The sequence below is a fragment of the Mesocricetus auratus genome, unplaced genomic scaffold (assembly GCF_017639785.1).
Source record: "Mesocricetus auratus isolate SY011 unplaced genomic scaffold, BCM_Maur_2.0 Super-Scaffold_100028, whole genome shotgun sequence".
Lineage (NCBI taxonomy): Eukaryota > Metazoa > Chordata > Mammalia > Rodentia > Cricetidae > Mesocricetus > Mesocricetus auratus.
This window is the reverse complement of record NW_024429209.1, coordinates 22,730,355-22,745,714: the sequence shown is the minus strand read 5'-3', so window position 1 is coordinate 22,745,714 and position 15,360 is coordinate 22,730,355. Positions and strand designations below refer to the sequence as shown.

Below are 15,360 nucleotides of genomic sequence, written 5' to 3'. Positions count from 1 at the left end.
CCACGATTTGCTCCAAGTCATGAAGCGTGGCTGTCCCACTGTTAGTGGATGTAAGGATTCACTGGTGTCCCTCACTCATCTTTTGCATTTCAAGGGTGAAGGCGTAAGCCTCCCTTGGCAACCTCATTACCTCTATCAACCACCACCATGCGCTGGGCTTGGTATGTTGACTGGTCTCATGCACTATTTACACAAGCAAAGATTTAACAATAAAACCAAACCAAACCAAACAAACAAACAAACAAAAAACAGGCCAGGACCCATGCCCTTCAGTCCTTGCTCATACAATCTTCCTTCTCCCAGGAAGGCCCTGGCCACCAAGACCCAGAGTCACTCAGTGTTCCAGTGGGGGTGCCACAGGCTGCATACAGCCACAACCCATTCCTGAACCTTTCCAGATATGACCGGCAGGGCAAAAAATTGTTTATAAAGGGCTTGGGAGGGGCTGGAGAGATGACACTGTGCTTATGGGCGCCTGTTGCTCTTGTAGAGGACCGTGGTTCCCGGGACCCACATGGTGGCTTACAACCATCCACAATTCCAGCTCCAGGAAATTCAACACCCTCTTCGGACCTCCGTGGCAACCAGGAGTACATGTGCACATACATACATACATACATACATACATACATACATGTAGGTATAAACAAACCACTTGTATAAGTAAAAATAAATAACTCTTTGCAAAAGGGGAGTGGGCTACTGGGAGTTGGTGAGGTGCTTGCCTTGTAAACCTGAGGACTTGAGTTGAATCCCTAGAATCCAATACTCACTTGATGACTAAAGCATTCTTGCTCTAAGGTGTGACAGTTAGATACTTCTAGCTCTAGGAACAGTGAGAACCCTGTCCTAATTTGTGACCAGGAAGAGACGTCTGCAGTGCTCCTTGATCCACCCGCAGTCTCCTTACTTCTGAGACCAGCCAGTGTCCCCTCACCGAGCCTTCCTGGCCAGGTCCCGGCCTCTGCACTGGGTTCTGAGAGGCCCTGTGCACTGGGTCTTAGGCATGTGAGCCTCACTCAGGGCTGACCCCTGTGCCTGCCAGAACAGATTTGCGTAAGTATTTGTCAAGAGACTGGAGGGAGAGTTGACAAGGGGAAGGACACTGGCAGGGCGGTGTTTCAGGGACTATTGAGGTGGATGTGGTGAGATGGTGACTCACGGTCTCCTCTGGCTGAAAACAGAGGTTTCTGTCCAGCCTGGTCCCGCAGCCGCTTTGTCCCAAATAAACACACACAGACTTATATTAAGTATAAAATGCTTGGCTGATAGCTCAGGCTTCTTATTGGCTAGCTCTCTTAATTATTAACCCATTTCTACTAATCTATGTATTGCCACGTGGCTGTGGCTTACCCGTAATCTGGCATGTTACTCCTTGGGCAGCAGGGCGTCTCTTCACGGCCTCTCTCTGCTGCCCTCTTCCCCAGGCTTCTCCTGGTCTGGTAGCCCCGCCTATGCTTACTGCCAGGCTATGGACCAATCAGTGTTTTCTTCGCCAACCAATAAGAGAAACATATACACAGAAGGACGTCTCCCCGTCACTTGGCTGCTGGGAAGCTTCCTGTGGTGATGGGTTCCATGGATGAGGCCTGGATGGAGGCCCAGCAGCTTCTGGTCCCTGCTGTGAGCCTTTTAGGAGCCTTTGCAGGCTCTGCCCTTCCGTACTTACAACTCCATCACTTCTTTAGACTAACTTACCCATCGTGAAGTGTCATGGAGTGTCTCGACCCTGCAAATGCTGGCAGCAGTGGACAACAAGCCATCACAGTGGCTGCAGAGTTCCTCTTGGGCCACCGGATTCTGTCCTACCCCGAGGCGCTAACTGGCCCTGCAGAACCATTGGCTATGCTGGTCAGAGTGCCCAGAAAACCCATACCAATTATTAAAGTGTGCTGGGTCACCATGCCTGGGGCGCTAGATCAGCTGCGTGGCTTCCAGGTGCTGGCCTATGCTGGTGTACGCTGGGCTTTCTGACTCCTCTCTCAGCTGCCTTTGGAAGCTGTTTGTGATATTTTCCCTGGGGAATCTATTTGCATCACCCCAGATTTTTTTTAAAAGCAGCAATAGAATAAAGACACGATTCTGGTAAACCACTCGATTTACTGGGGTCACATTCTGCAGTGCGAGTGACTTGGGCAGAGGAATCGCCCAGAACCTCACCTTCTGCAGCTGACAACTCACAAAAGTAACATTATGGAAACTTGAGTCCCGGTTGGTCTTCCAGCTTGTTATACTCTAGTACCTCCCATGAGCATATGACGGAGGAGGGAGTGGCTTGGATCTCAGCTAAGGGTCTGATGACTCCTCCCACTCCTATGAAGCAATGTTCATGGGTCTGGCCCTGGGAGGGTCTTCTGGTAATCATAGGTACTCTGATTTCAAGATGATTAAGGCTACATCATGCCTAGAATCCAGAGATTCCCCCAAGACTTTGATAAAAGACCAGTGGCAGCAAAGAGAGAGTCCCGAACACACACAGAGCCAGCATCTAGCCAGCCTGTGAGCCTTTGAAAACAAACTGAGAAAGATAAATAAGGATACACAGCTACTAAAGTAATAAAGAAAACTTTGACATTTAGAGCCAATCTGGTATCAGAAATAGATTTTTATCTTTATTTTTCATTTGCCCTTCCGTCTATAGATCTCAATCCAGTAAAGCAAATAAACGCGCTGATGTTACTGGCTATATATTTTACACACGGCGGAGGGAGGCATCACAGTAAAGCCTTTTCTTCCGTGTCGGTAAATAAAAGTGCTACTTCAGACATAATCAAAAAAGTAAGAAATACAGTCGCCAACGAGGAAGCAGACTGCTGCTCTGAGCAAGCTCCCAGGGAAGGACAGACCCTTGGCAGCCTGGATTCGCATCTCCTGCTCCTCCTGACAAAGGACGGGGCCGAGTCCTGCCCAGGTTACAGGGCAGATACCGATCCCACTCTGACACGCATGATGAAAATGCCCAGTTCTAGCCTTGGCCTTGTGGGTAGCCGTGATGGCCAGCGTCTAAGGGAGAAGGTACAAGGTGGTTCAGGGCAGAAGAGCCAGGGAGGTGGAGGGGGTCAGAGGCAGGCATGAGTAGGAGACCACCTGGCTACCGAAACGGTCAGCTTGGACGCCTTCAGCAGAGGCACACAGCCGGCACGTTCAGTGCCATACCCAGAATGGCCTCTGCAGTGCTGGCCTCTAGGCCACCCTTGTACATGTCCATGGCAGGATGGACCACATTTCCATTACCTTCCCAAGTTAGCCTTTTTTATGCAGCCAAAAGGGACATAACAGTGTATGTATCACACTGACCAGCTGTCTGCAGTTCCATTTGGGACTGCTAAATTCCCAATCCCAGGTGGTAACTGAATATCGCCACCTCTTAGAGGCAGAGGGACGACTATGACTAAGTCTTGGGGAGATGTCCTCAGCCTGAGTTTGCACCCAAGAGATCAAGAGGCATTGTGTTGGGGAATCCCCTTTGCCTTTTTCTGGAAGCTTCTTGTTTGCGTGCTGGAATGCAACCTCCTCTCATGGACAGTTCAGGATAACAGACTATGGATTCTGAGAACCTGCTCACAACAAAGAATTATGCAGATTGCGGCCCTCACTGAAGAGGACTGATCACTTGGAGACAGCTTGTTTCTTGCCCGAGTGATCAGTCGTTGGGGACTGGAAGCCGTCATTTGAGTCACCCCCAGATCTCTCTCTCTCCTCCTCACTCCTGTTTTGGTCTGGATGCCACTAGTCCTGCTGGGTGGATGGGGCCGAGATCTCTCTGTGGTCTTGCGAACTCTCGATATGTTTTGCAGAAGCAAAGGATGGCGTAATTTATCACCGTTGAACATGTGCTTTGTTCAATGACAGGGTAATTAGACATTCTTTCGGCAGACACATTAAATATATACTTATGCATTAAGGCTCTGTGTCTCGGATCAGCTCTGTTGATTTATTCCTTATGCTTGGATCTTTGCCTGTTGATAGCCATATAAAACTCAACTCCCCTGCCAAGGAACAAAAGTGACGGGAGAGAAGTGGTGGGTCCCATATGCTACCTAAGTAAAGCTGGGGGGGGGGATGGGCTAGGGAAGGGAGAAATCCATGCTTGGGAGTGCCCACACCCTGCTAGGCAGCTGGGGCTGGATTCCCTTCCCCCCTCCCTCACCCTGCATTAATTATGCAGTGGCAAAAATAATTTTGCATACATAATGCTGACCTCTCTCACTAGAGGGCAACAAAACCCCAGCTTAAGGAGCCTCCACCTTCTGTTCCCAATGACAGGAAGCGATTAATAAGGAGCCACGTGGATTCCGTAATGAACTCCCTATTAATTTTGCATAAGTGGAAAGTTACTTTGGAAAGCCAGGCTCAGATCCTGCAGATGAACATTCGGGCCTCCTCAACAGGTGGGAGGGGAAGCTGCCTGCTGGTTCTTGGTTCTCACAGCTGCTGGCCCAGCAGGGATCAGCTGACTCTTTCACTTGGGGGTGCACTCTTCCAGCAGTTACACCTGAACCTCTAGACACCCCGTTGGCTGGTGTAGAAGGACTGGACAGCCCTGCAGATCCCCAACCTGTGTGCTCCATCCTCTCTCCAGGTGATGCCCCCACCCCCCGGGTTCCGGAGGAAGCCTGTACCTGGCCCTCTGCCTCAGCCTGCCTTGTCTCCCACCCCAAATGGACCCTGAAGCAGCTACAACCCTCCTTTGCCTTGGTGGATCTTGAGTCTCTTCCAGGGACTTGGAGATTAGCCTGAAGGAGTGCAGTCCACTTTGACTGCTGTCCACGAATACGAAGACAGACAGAAGGCAAAGCACTCGGTGATAAGCGTGTGATACCTGGGTGTTCTGTCTGGTTTCTGGGCAGGGAATATTGGCCGGACGCTACCAAGGAAGGAAGGCCTAGGAACCGGGAAATGGTGAGATGGCTCAGTGGTTAGAGCACTGGCCCTTGTTGCGGAGGACCTAGGGTTGGCTCCCAGCACCCACATGGTGGCTCATAACTCCTGATGTAGGGGATCTGACACCCTCTTCTGACACCCTCTTCGGTGCTATATTCAAGCAGCACTCATACATACAAAATAAATAAATCTAAACAGATTTTTAAAAAAATACCCGGAAACTTATGATAGGATCTGACTGGGAAAGCCACCACCTGAAGACACCTTTTGTTACTGAATTGACTTAAAATGTTGTTAGAGAGCCGGGCGGTGATGGCACACGCCTTTAATCCCAGCACTCGGGAGGCAGAGGCAGGCGGATCTCTGTGAGTTCGAGGCCAGGCTGGACCGACAGCCTCCAAAACAATACAGAGAAACCCTGTCTCGTAAAACAAAACAAAAAAAATGTTGTTAGAGAAGCAAAGCAAAGCTTCAGGACTCCAGGGCCTTGTGTTAGTTGCTACCCATGTGAGGGACACTTGGAATCTCTTCTGTGAGAAGCCTTTCCTACCCACCCATAGGAGCAACGAGCATTCTATTGTCTTCCACAGGAGGAGCAAGACATGCTACCAGCATCCTCAACTAAACCATGGCTTGTTCTTTGGCATGAGTGTCTTAAACCTGATGCTCACAGCTCTGTCACCTGGCCCGATTCCCTGTGGGAGCATGGACAGTTAGGGGAGGGAGGGATAGAGATTGACAGATGTATTTTTGTATTATCGTTGTGATTATTTTTGTCGATTTGTTTATTATTGTTATTATTATGCAGTGGACAGCCTTTTGGAGAGAAAATGACTGCACAGAAGTTCCAGCTAGTTTCAAGCGTCTTAGTTTCTTTTCTGTTGCTGTGATAACACACCGTGACCCAGAGCAACTTTTGGAAGAAAGGGTGTATTTGGGCTTAGAGTTCGTGGTGGGGTAGCATGGCAGCAGGTCATAGGCACAGGAGCAGAGCCAAAGTGGAGAGTTCATATCTCAACCAAGAACATGAAGCAGAGAGACACAGAGAGAAATGACTTAAGGCTTTTAATCTCAAAGCCCACCCTCAACGGTATACTTCCTCCAGCAAGGCAACACCACCCAACCCCTCTTAAACATTACCACCAACTGGTGACCAAGGGTCCAAAGACCACGGGGGACATTTCTCATCCAAGTCACCATGGCATGTGACGTTGTTGGAACTTGTGAAGGTTCCCGATGATCCTTGATGCCTCAAGCCTTGCTGTTCTCCCTGGGAACACACACCTGGGCAGGATCCCAAATATGAGCGGCACTGGCCTGGCATCTCCACCCTCTAGTCCCGGGGCACAGATCGCTTGCCCAGTGCCCAAGTCCTTAACAATTTCCTCCTCAGTGTAACTCATCCTACGAAGGCAGAACTAAATTAAAAGCACTCCAGAGAGGAAACAGATTGCAGCTATAGATTAGGAGCGCAGCCTAATCCTTCACAAGCATTAAATATTTAACGTAATTGCACCACAGGTGCCAGGAAGATGTCAGCATTGTTTAATTAGACTTAATTAAACATAAGGAAAAGTCAAATGCGAATTCAGGTCGAGTTTTTTTTTTAATCGATTACAAAACCTCCCATTCTGAGGTCCCATGTGTGGCCAGGTGACACTTGTCCTGGTTAACTGGGGAACAAGCCTAGCAGGGGGTGGAGAGGCCAAGGGAGAAGATAAGGCACGCTGTCTCTGAGCAGAGGACTGTATTTGTGCTTTTGAAAATAAGAGGCTGTGTGAGCAGTTGCCCTACTCCAACCTGTGGAATGCGGACATCTGGCTTCTGCCGGTCTCGGGTTCCGTTGGGTTGGGGACATTGAACCTTTTGGCCGTGTCTGCTTACACAGTCGTGTGCAAAGGCACGCATGCACGTGTGGAAAGGGTCATCTTCGAACTCTGCTTTTCTACACTGGGAAGGTAATGAGGAACACGTGGAATCCTGTCTGCACAGTCAGTCTGCATCACTGGCCATGATGGCTCTCCAAGTCGTGTGACTGCAGCATTAATCATTATGGGCTGGGGCGGGCTGGGGCGGGCGAGCTTAGCTGGTAGAATGCTTGCTTAGCATGCATGAAGTCCTGGGCCCATGACTACTCAAGAGAGCCTTGCGTCTCACAACCGTTAGCTGAGCCACACCTGCAAAGTCCATCTTACCCAGCAGGGCAGTGGCTAGTGTTGTGACCCCTTAACACAGTTCCTCACATTGTGGCGACCCCCAGCCATAAAATTATTTTGTGGCTGTTTCATGCCTGTAATTTTGTGGCTGTTACGAATTGTAATGTACATACCCAATACACAGGATATCCGACACATGACTCCTTTGAAAGGGTCCCATCCCGCGGGTTGAGAACCACGTAAGGTAACAAGTTTGCAGGATTCGAAGATTGGGGCATGGGCATTTTAGGAACACATTTCTTCTTCTTCGAGATTAAAAGCCTTAAGCACCCCCTCTCTCTGCCTCATGTTCTTGGCTGAGATACGAACTCTACACTTTGGCTCCCACATCCATACTTTTCTACCTGCATTATGATTGGCGTTAAAAACAACAAACAAACAAAATAGCGAAAATCCCAAGTGCCTTGAAGACAAACGCTTTCCTAGCATGGAAGGGAGCTTTTGATGGAGTGCTGGCGGGTGTGTACAGACTCCATTGATGCTCTGGTGTATGCTCATACACAACAACACAGATGACGACGAAGCGTGAACCGTGATGTTGTGTGGGGCGATCCCTCGTCTAACTCTCACACTCGTTCTTCTCTCCTTTCTATCTTCCTTCCCTTCCCATGCCCTGCTGCATTGGAAGTTCATATTACTTTTGTCTTAAGCTGAGAAGCCCTGCCAATACACACTAAGAACGCCTTTAGAACAGACCCGTTAGTCTCCAACAGGAGCTCAGCCGGGCTGGAGATTAATACGCCATTCATCTCTGACAAATGGGCTGGTTCTTTAAACCTTAGAAATTTCCAAAAGTCAAAACACTTTATGACTTACACTCTTATTATTTTTTCCTCTGCTTTGGCAATATAATATGTTATTTGCAGAAATTGAGGTGTGTGGTTTTTTTTTTCACTCAAAGGTAAAAGAGCTAATTTTCAGAAAATTGAACTTTCCCTACCAGAGACTCCCAGTTTGGTTGCATGGGATCCTTTGTTGAATGCTTGGACAAATGGAGCTCAGCCGCACGAAATGCTGAGAAAAGGACCTGAGCATCATGTTTTAGAAACTGTTCTGGGCAGTTCTGATAGAACATTGTGAAAACTACTGGTCTACTGTACCTGGTCTACAGATGAAAGGCTTCTTGGTTGCTGGGGCGCGGCCCAGCTGGAAGCAGATGCTGAAACCCTGTCATAAAGTGGGGTGCCCTTGTGTGAACCCTGCTGCTGTGGCTTGAAGGTGGCTCAAAATTCGTGTGCTGGTGTGCTGGCTAGTTTCATGTCAACTGACACAAGCTACAGCCATCAGCGAGGAGGGACCCTCAGTTAAGAAAAAAAAAACCGCTTCCATAAGATGGGGCTGAAGGCAAGCCTGTAGGGCGTTTTCTAAGTTAGTGTTTGTGGAGGGGGCGCCCCTCCCATCAGGTGGTCCTGAGTTCTATAAGGTTGAGCAAGCCGTGGGGAGTAATCCAGTGAGCAGCTCCCCTCCCTGGCCTCTGCATCAGCTCCTGCCGCCAGGTTCCTGCCCTTTCTGACTTTCTGTCCTAACTTTCTTCCACAATGTGGAAGTGTGAGCAAAATAAACTTTTTCCTCTTCGACTTGCTTTTGGCCATGGTGTTTCATTATGGCAAAAGTAACCCTAGCGGAGGCAGCATGGAGCCTAATTCCCAGCGCCACACTGTTGATGGCGGCACCCTGTGTTGTGGCCGGGGGCTCTCCCCTGTGCCTGGATTCCTATCCCTTCTATGGGAACAGGTTCGGAGCATGCGTTAACCCTTGAGCTCGGCTCCCTCTGCTTCTCTTTCTCGTGCTCCTCTGGTTCTATCGTCTCTGCTGTAAGAGAGAAGCCCTCCTCACACGTGGCTCTCTGATGTTGGCGCTGCCGACCTGCAGGCTGTGAGGCAAACTCACCTCCGTCGTTATACACCGCCATTCTGCTGTGGTCTGTGATAGCAGCCTTGCTGGGACTAAGGGAGTAAATACAGAGCTCACTAGAGGGCCTTGCTGTGCCTTCGGTTTGGCCCACCTGTCCCAACTCTCACACAGGAGGAGTCTTGGAACAGGCTTCTTGGCAGCGGGGGGGGGGGTAGTGAAAAAGAGACCTATGCCCGACTGCTGAGGTTCAAAATAGGCTTTGGGAATACACGGCGCTGCTCTGAAGCTATTGAAAGCCTTCTGGAACCCAAGAACGGTGGCTCTGGGTTGAGGCGTAGCCGTCGGTACATTGTCTTGTTCCAGACTCATTTCCCTCCTTTTTCCAGGCCAGACAAGAGCTCTCCTTGCTTGATGGTGGAGGGAATATGGAGGAGAAGGGATGCAGCTGATGTTGGACTGCCAGAGGGATAGCGCTGTACCTCGTGCCTTGTGTGGAACCCAAGACATCCACGGTCGGAGAGCTGAGCACTTCTCGTTTTGGGACGTGGGAGGCACCCATCCCAGCTTCAGGGTGTGAGAGCAGAGAAGATGTGGACACGCTGAATTCCCTTTAACCCCAGGGGTTGGGATGTGGAGGAGGCTACCACAAGACTAGGGGAAATATGTGGGTGACACTAGAGGACAGACCTCCCTAGTGGGGAGGCCGAGGGAGACTACAGGAAGAGCCAGGCTCAGGCTTACCTGGGCGAACACCACAAGCCAGAAGCCGGTAGGGACAAGCATATCCACACGCACTGGCATGGGTCTCCGTCCCACAACTGCTTGGACACGTTGCAGCTTGTAGTGCTCAGCTCCCTTAATGCAGACCCAATGCCTGGTTAAAACAGGAAGGAAAACCTGGTAACGTTAGGAGACACAGACGTGACTGAGCACCTGGGGAATGAGGGTCCATTTGTTGGGGTTTAAATTCTCCCTGAGGTTTCAGGAAGACGGCAAGAGTGGGTCCTCATTAGACAGTGCTCATTAGTGCACAGTGCATTACTTACAGACAATGCCAGTGCAAACCAGGGTTCTCTGGCTATTAGGTAATTCACTTTAAAATTCTGAACACTAAAACTTAAAGCACACTAATTAATGCAACTTTCCCAGAATGTACCAGGATAGCATACTCTCCTAGCCTTCAGGACCTGGCTCACTTCCCTCCTCTTGCCTTGGTTCTGTGGTCACAGCTTTGTCTGCCAGTAAGGTCCAAGGAAGCATCTCAGGGAAGCCAGTCATTGGGGTCGGCTTTGAACCATACCTCTTACTGATGTTCATTGCTTTTCACACATTGAATGTGACCCAGCCTGACCTTTGTGGGACTCTCAGGATTCTCATTCCTGCTGGAAAGTCCCCAAGATCTAGTTAGTCAATCTTATATGCCTCCCTTTCTTGCTATGCTGCATTTCTTCTAAGAGTTACTATGTTTGTTGTTGAACATTATTTTAAGATGTGTTACATTTGTTTATGCTGTGGAATGTTTGTTCAATGATACAAAGACTCTTTGTGTTCTTTTATGTTGCATTTGTTTAACTCTGTGAAGGTGTCTGTCTAAAACGACTGATCAGCCTAATAAAGAGATAGGGAGTGGCCAATAGCAAGGCAGGAGAAAGGATTGGTGGGGCTGACTGGCAGAGGGAATAAAGAGGAGGAGAAAAAGAGAGAAAAGAGATTAAGGAATGAGAAAAGGAGGAGAGGAGAAGACTAGAGGCCAGCCACCCGACCACACAGCCAGCCACGGAGTAAGAGTGAAAGATATACAGAAGTAAGAAAAGGAAAAGGCCCAGAGGCAAAAGGTAGATGGGATAATTTAAGTTAAGGAAAGTTGGCTAGAAATAAGCCAAGCTAAGGCTGGGCATTCGTAAGAATAAGCTTCCTTGTGATTTATCTGGGAGCTTTGTGGCAGGCCCTCCAAAGGAGTAAAGAGTAATAAAATAACCATTAATGTTTTCCAGTTTTCTTCTGACAGCTTTATAAAACTGTGTATGTGTGTGTGTATATGCACGTGCACATGCTGTGCACGCATGCATGCTGCCCGCCCAGGAGCTTCAAGCAAGCAAGCACCCATGCGTGTGTACATATTTGTGGGGTGCATGCATGGGACCCACTTTGCACCCAGCAGGAGGATCTCTTCAAATACTGGAGAGCTTGCTAATGTGCTGGTGGTTACCATCTCCAAAGGGATGCTCCACAGTATTTCACCACGAGGCTCTGTACTCATATCCAGCCGTTCCTATGCTTGTAGAACACACAACCAGATTTTAAGCTAGGTTTGCCAATTCTGCGCCCACTGGCCACCACCGACAACAGCTCTATTGGCTGAGAAAATGACCTCCTTGGATCCCGAAGGCAGCTTCACTCGGGTCTTCTTGGTCTCTGGGGTCATGGAAGTTGGCTGCAGTACAGTTCCTGGAGGCTTGTGTCCCTTGCCAAGCATTCCCCAGCCTCCTCCAGACAACAAACCATTGTACCCTCAGGCATGGTGCTCATGGGTGAAACATTGCTAATATTGAGTGGGCCTTTTTTTCTGCAGTACACACATTGCCTGGTGTGGATTCCCTCTGCAATGATGAGCATCTCTGTCTGTTTCTTAAGTAGGGATCACGAAAGACCCCCTTCTCGAGGGAGGGCCATGGCCAGGGTCATGAATAGTGTCCCTTATGATGCACTTAATATAGCTATGCTGCTCAGTGAAGTCCATATCAGGCAAACGAGTGCCTGTAACATGTTTCGTGTGCCTGTATGCCGAATACAGAACCCAGGTGTCTTCCTCTTACCTCAGATCATGTGACCCATGGCGAGAGATCTGCTGGTAACTTTGGCTGAAAGACTGCTCCTTAATTTATGAGGTGAGGTCTCTCACTGAACCTGGACCTCATGGTCCAGCTAGTTTGGCTGACCAGTGAACTCTGCCTCTCCCCAACTCCCCCAAAGGCTGGGTTTACAACACTCACCACTGTGTCTGCTTTCATGTGAGTGTTTTAGATCCTCACGCGCACGTGGCGGAAACTTTACCAACTGAGCCGTCTCCCGGCTCCATTATGTGACTTTTTATCCCTTACATTCATCAGTCTGGGCTTGTAGGCTTAACTCCTAAACCCGATATTATTGAATCTCTCCTATATTTGCTTGTTGCCAGCATAATGTGAGTTATAGAAAAATAAAGTCCCTTTCCTTGTGTGTGTGAGCTGGGATGATGGGACACCCCGCCCCCTTCCTCACTCAACGATGGCTGCTTGTCTTCTACGAAGACACCCAGGCCTGGCGTTTCATACACGGAATCCCTAACTAGCCATCAGCCCCACCTAATGGGCACCCCCACAATCTGGGTGTGCTCACTTTATGGCCACCCATATGGACAAGTCCATTTTGAGGGTTTGTATCTAGCTGAGTCTACCATTGGGCCCTGCTGCATGGACTGTGCTGTGTGTCACACCCTGATGGAAGGCTCCACAGTCAGAGCCCTGGACCCTCTCACAGATGCATCCTTTCTGTCCCATACGCCACCCAGTCTAGGGTCCCTGACTTTCATGTCCATCTTCCTGTTAATACTGTCCTTACTCCATTTATCGTACCCTGAAATATTCTCTGAGACCCTTCCAGGACTCCTCCCTGATTGCAGGACAACCCTTATGACAGCAGACACTTCAGAAGCCAACCCTGCCAAAGTCAGAGAATCTATCAAGCGAGCACCGCTCTCCACGCCTGCCATGTCCCCTCTGTACATGAAAAGTGCCGTCCCCACCACGAATCCTTTCCTGGAGCCCCAGGCCTTTCTCTTTCCCCTCTGCTCATGTCCCTCATAACTGGCCGGGGTCACTTCCCCTCCACAGGATCCAGCAACACCAGCAGCCTGCTCCCTGACTTCCTGCCCATGTAAGTTTTTTTCTGGGGCCACTTTGAGCACTGTCAAACCCTTTGAAGTCTTGCCTGATTCCCAGGAATTCCTTTCACAACTTGGCAACTAAATTATAACTCCTGGGATGTGCAAGTAAACTCATAGATGTACAGAAGCTACAGCACTGACCCCAAATGCAGAGCATAGGGCCAGGTCTGAGGAGAAACAGGGGGAATCTGCACGAGGCGGACTGTAGCCACAGAAGGCAGAAGCAGGAGGATCCTCACAGGTTTCCTTCCTAAATAAGAGCCCCACAGACACATTTTAACTTCTAGTGCAAATGGGACTTCTCAGACAAAATTGTTGGTGGTCATGACTGCATTGTCCTGGACCATCTGGGTGGGGCCATGTGTGTTATCATAAATCTAGAAGGAGGAAGCAGCAAGCACCAAAGACACAGCGGTAAGAGACAAATTCACGGAAGCAAAAGACTGCAGATGCCTGGTGATGGCACGAGTCTTTAATCCCAGCACTTGGGAGGCAGAGGCAGGCGGATCTCTGTGAGTTCAAGGCCAACCTGGTTTACAGAGTGAGTCCCAGGACAGCCAAGGCTGCACAGAGAAACCCTGTCTCGAAACAACAACAACAAACAAACAAACCAACCAACAAAAAGACTGCAGAGATGAGGAAGGACACACCAGCCACAGAATGCATGGAGTCCACGACACTAAACACTTAGGAATGAGTCCACGCCCACGAACCCCTGTGGGAGCCAGTCCTCTGTTTTGGTTTCTGGGCGCTGGCTTCAGATGTATGGCTTCCAACTGTAGAAAGCAGGCGAATTGTTGGGTCTGGGGTGCTAAGTCTGCGGTAGCCTTTTATGGCAGACACAGGGAGTGAGCACATTTACCGTCTCAGGGCTTTATTCTCTGAGAGCCTGCTTGGAAGCCTCGTCCTTGGTGTGAAGGCAATCTGAGAACAGGAGAGCAGACAGATTCTGCACCCTCTGAGCTTTGAATGTATCCTCCAGAACACATGGGTGGGAAATTAACCACTGGTATTAAAGGTGAGAGTTTTAGGGGCTGGGCATATGGCTCAGTCATTAAAATGGTTGCCTTGCCATCATGAAGACCCAAGTTCAGTCCTCAGCAACCCCATGAAAGGCCATGGGCAGAGGCATGAACTTTTAACCCCGTCCTGGGGAGGTGGAGACAGGAGGATCCTTGGGCTTGCTGGCCAGCCAGCAAGTTTAGCATAATTAAGGAGCTCGATGTTCAGAGACCAAGTCTCAAACATTAAAGTGAACAGCAGATGAGGAAGAAGTTGGACAGTGACCTCTGGCTTCCACATGCATACACTCAGGAACACACACATACACCTACACACACATACATACACACATGTACACACACACACACAGAGAAAGTGGGAGAGAGAGAGAGAGGCCTTTAGAGGAGGACTGTATGTACACTTTCTTGTAAGCTTTTATTCTGTGTGGAAATGCATTCCTCTCCCTAGAGTTGGCCTTCCCTTGTTCTTACTGTGTTTGGTTTTTGTGTGTGTGTGCGTATACCTGTATATGTGTCGTGCCGCAGTGCACATGTGGAGGTCAGAGGACCACTTGCGGGATCTGGTTCTCCCCTTCTGCCATATGAGTCCTGGGGATGGAGCTGTCCTGGAGCTGGGAAGCAGATGGATTCCCTGCTGAGCCATTTCACCAACTCTGAGAGAAAGTCGCCTTAACTTCCCAATCACCAGCCCTTTCCAAGTGAGAAACTTCATACAACTTCCGGGTTAATAAACTGGGTACCCAAATTGAAGATTTACTGATAATAAATGATAAGGAATTTTATTTTAAAGCATCTCTTTAGCATACATGCAAGGTTATCATTTATTAAAGATGAAAGCAAATTTGCATACTGATGAGATGGGTATGTTTCTCTATTTTTACCTAGAGATTGAATCTTGGCTGCATATTTGATCCTGCAGGACGCAGAGTATATCCACTTTTTTTTTTAGAGCTTATTGATATTTTGGTTTTATGATCATCAATTCTGAGAATTCTGCTTTGCATAAGCACATAGTACAAAATGGCAGACGTATCTTTCGAGCCACTTCGGAGATGGTTAGAAATTCTGTCCTAATCCCAAACCAAAATTTGTTTAATGACTTCCTTTTAAATGAAACTCAAGTTATTAACTCAAATAGAAATATTAAAAATCAAACATTCTAACAAGATGACACTCTGACTTGGTACTTACTTCCTGAGAATAAAGTGTTGAACGTCTTCGTTTTCTGTAATTAAAAGACCATGTTGCTATAGAAGCAGAAAGCCGGTATGTGCTGTTCATGGTAAGTGACAGTCTGGAGTGTGAGCCTTATTTGAGGGCAGTGTCGGCTGGTGCAGAGTGGTGTGTTAGCAGGTGCCCAGCAAAGTGGGCCTGTCCTGGCTTCAGAACCAAAGCCTGATGACACAGCCTTAGACTCGTGAAAACTCTATTTCTGATGAGTTCTCAGTTGCTCATATCC

The 15,360-nt window shown here is 48.8% G+C and overlaps 1 pseudogene; it reads right to left on the bottom strand.

Moving 5' to 3' along the window:
- Window positions 1-5,501: 5,501 nt before the first annotated feature.
- LOC101836900 lies at window positions 5,502-11,694 on the bottom strand (annotated as a pseudogene).
- Window positions 11,695-15,360: the final 3,666 nt, after the last annotated feature.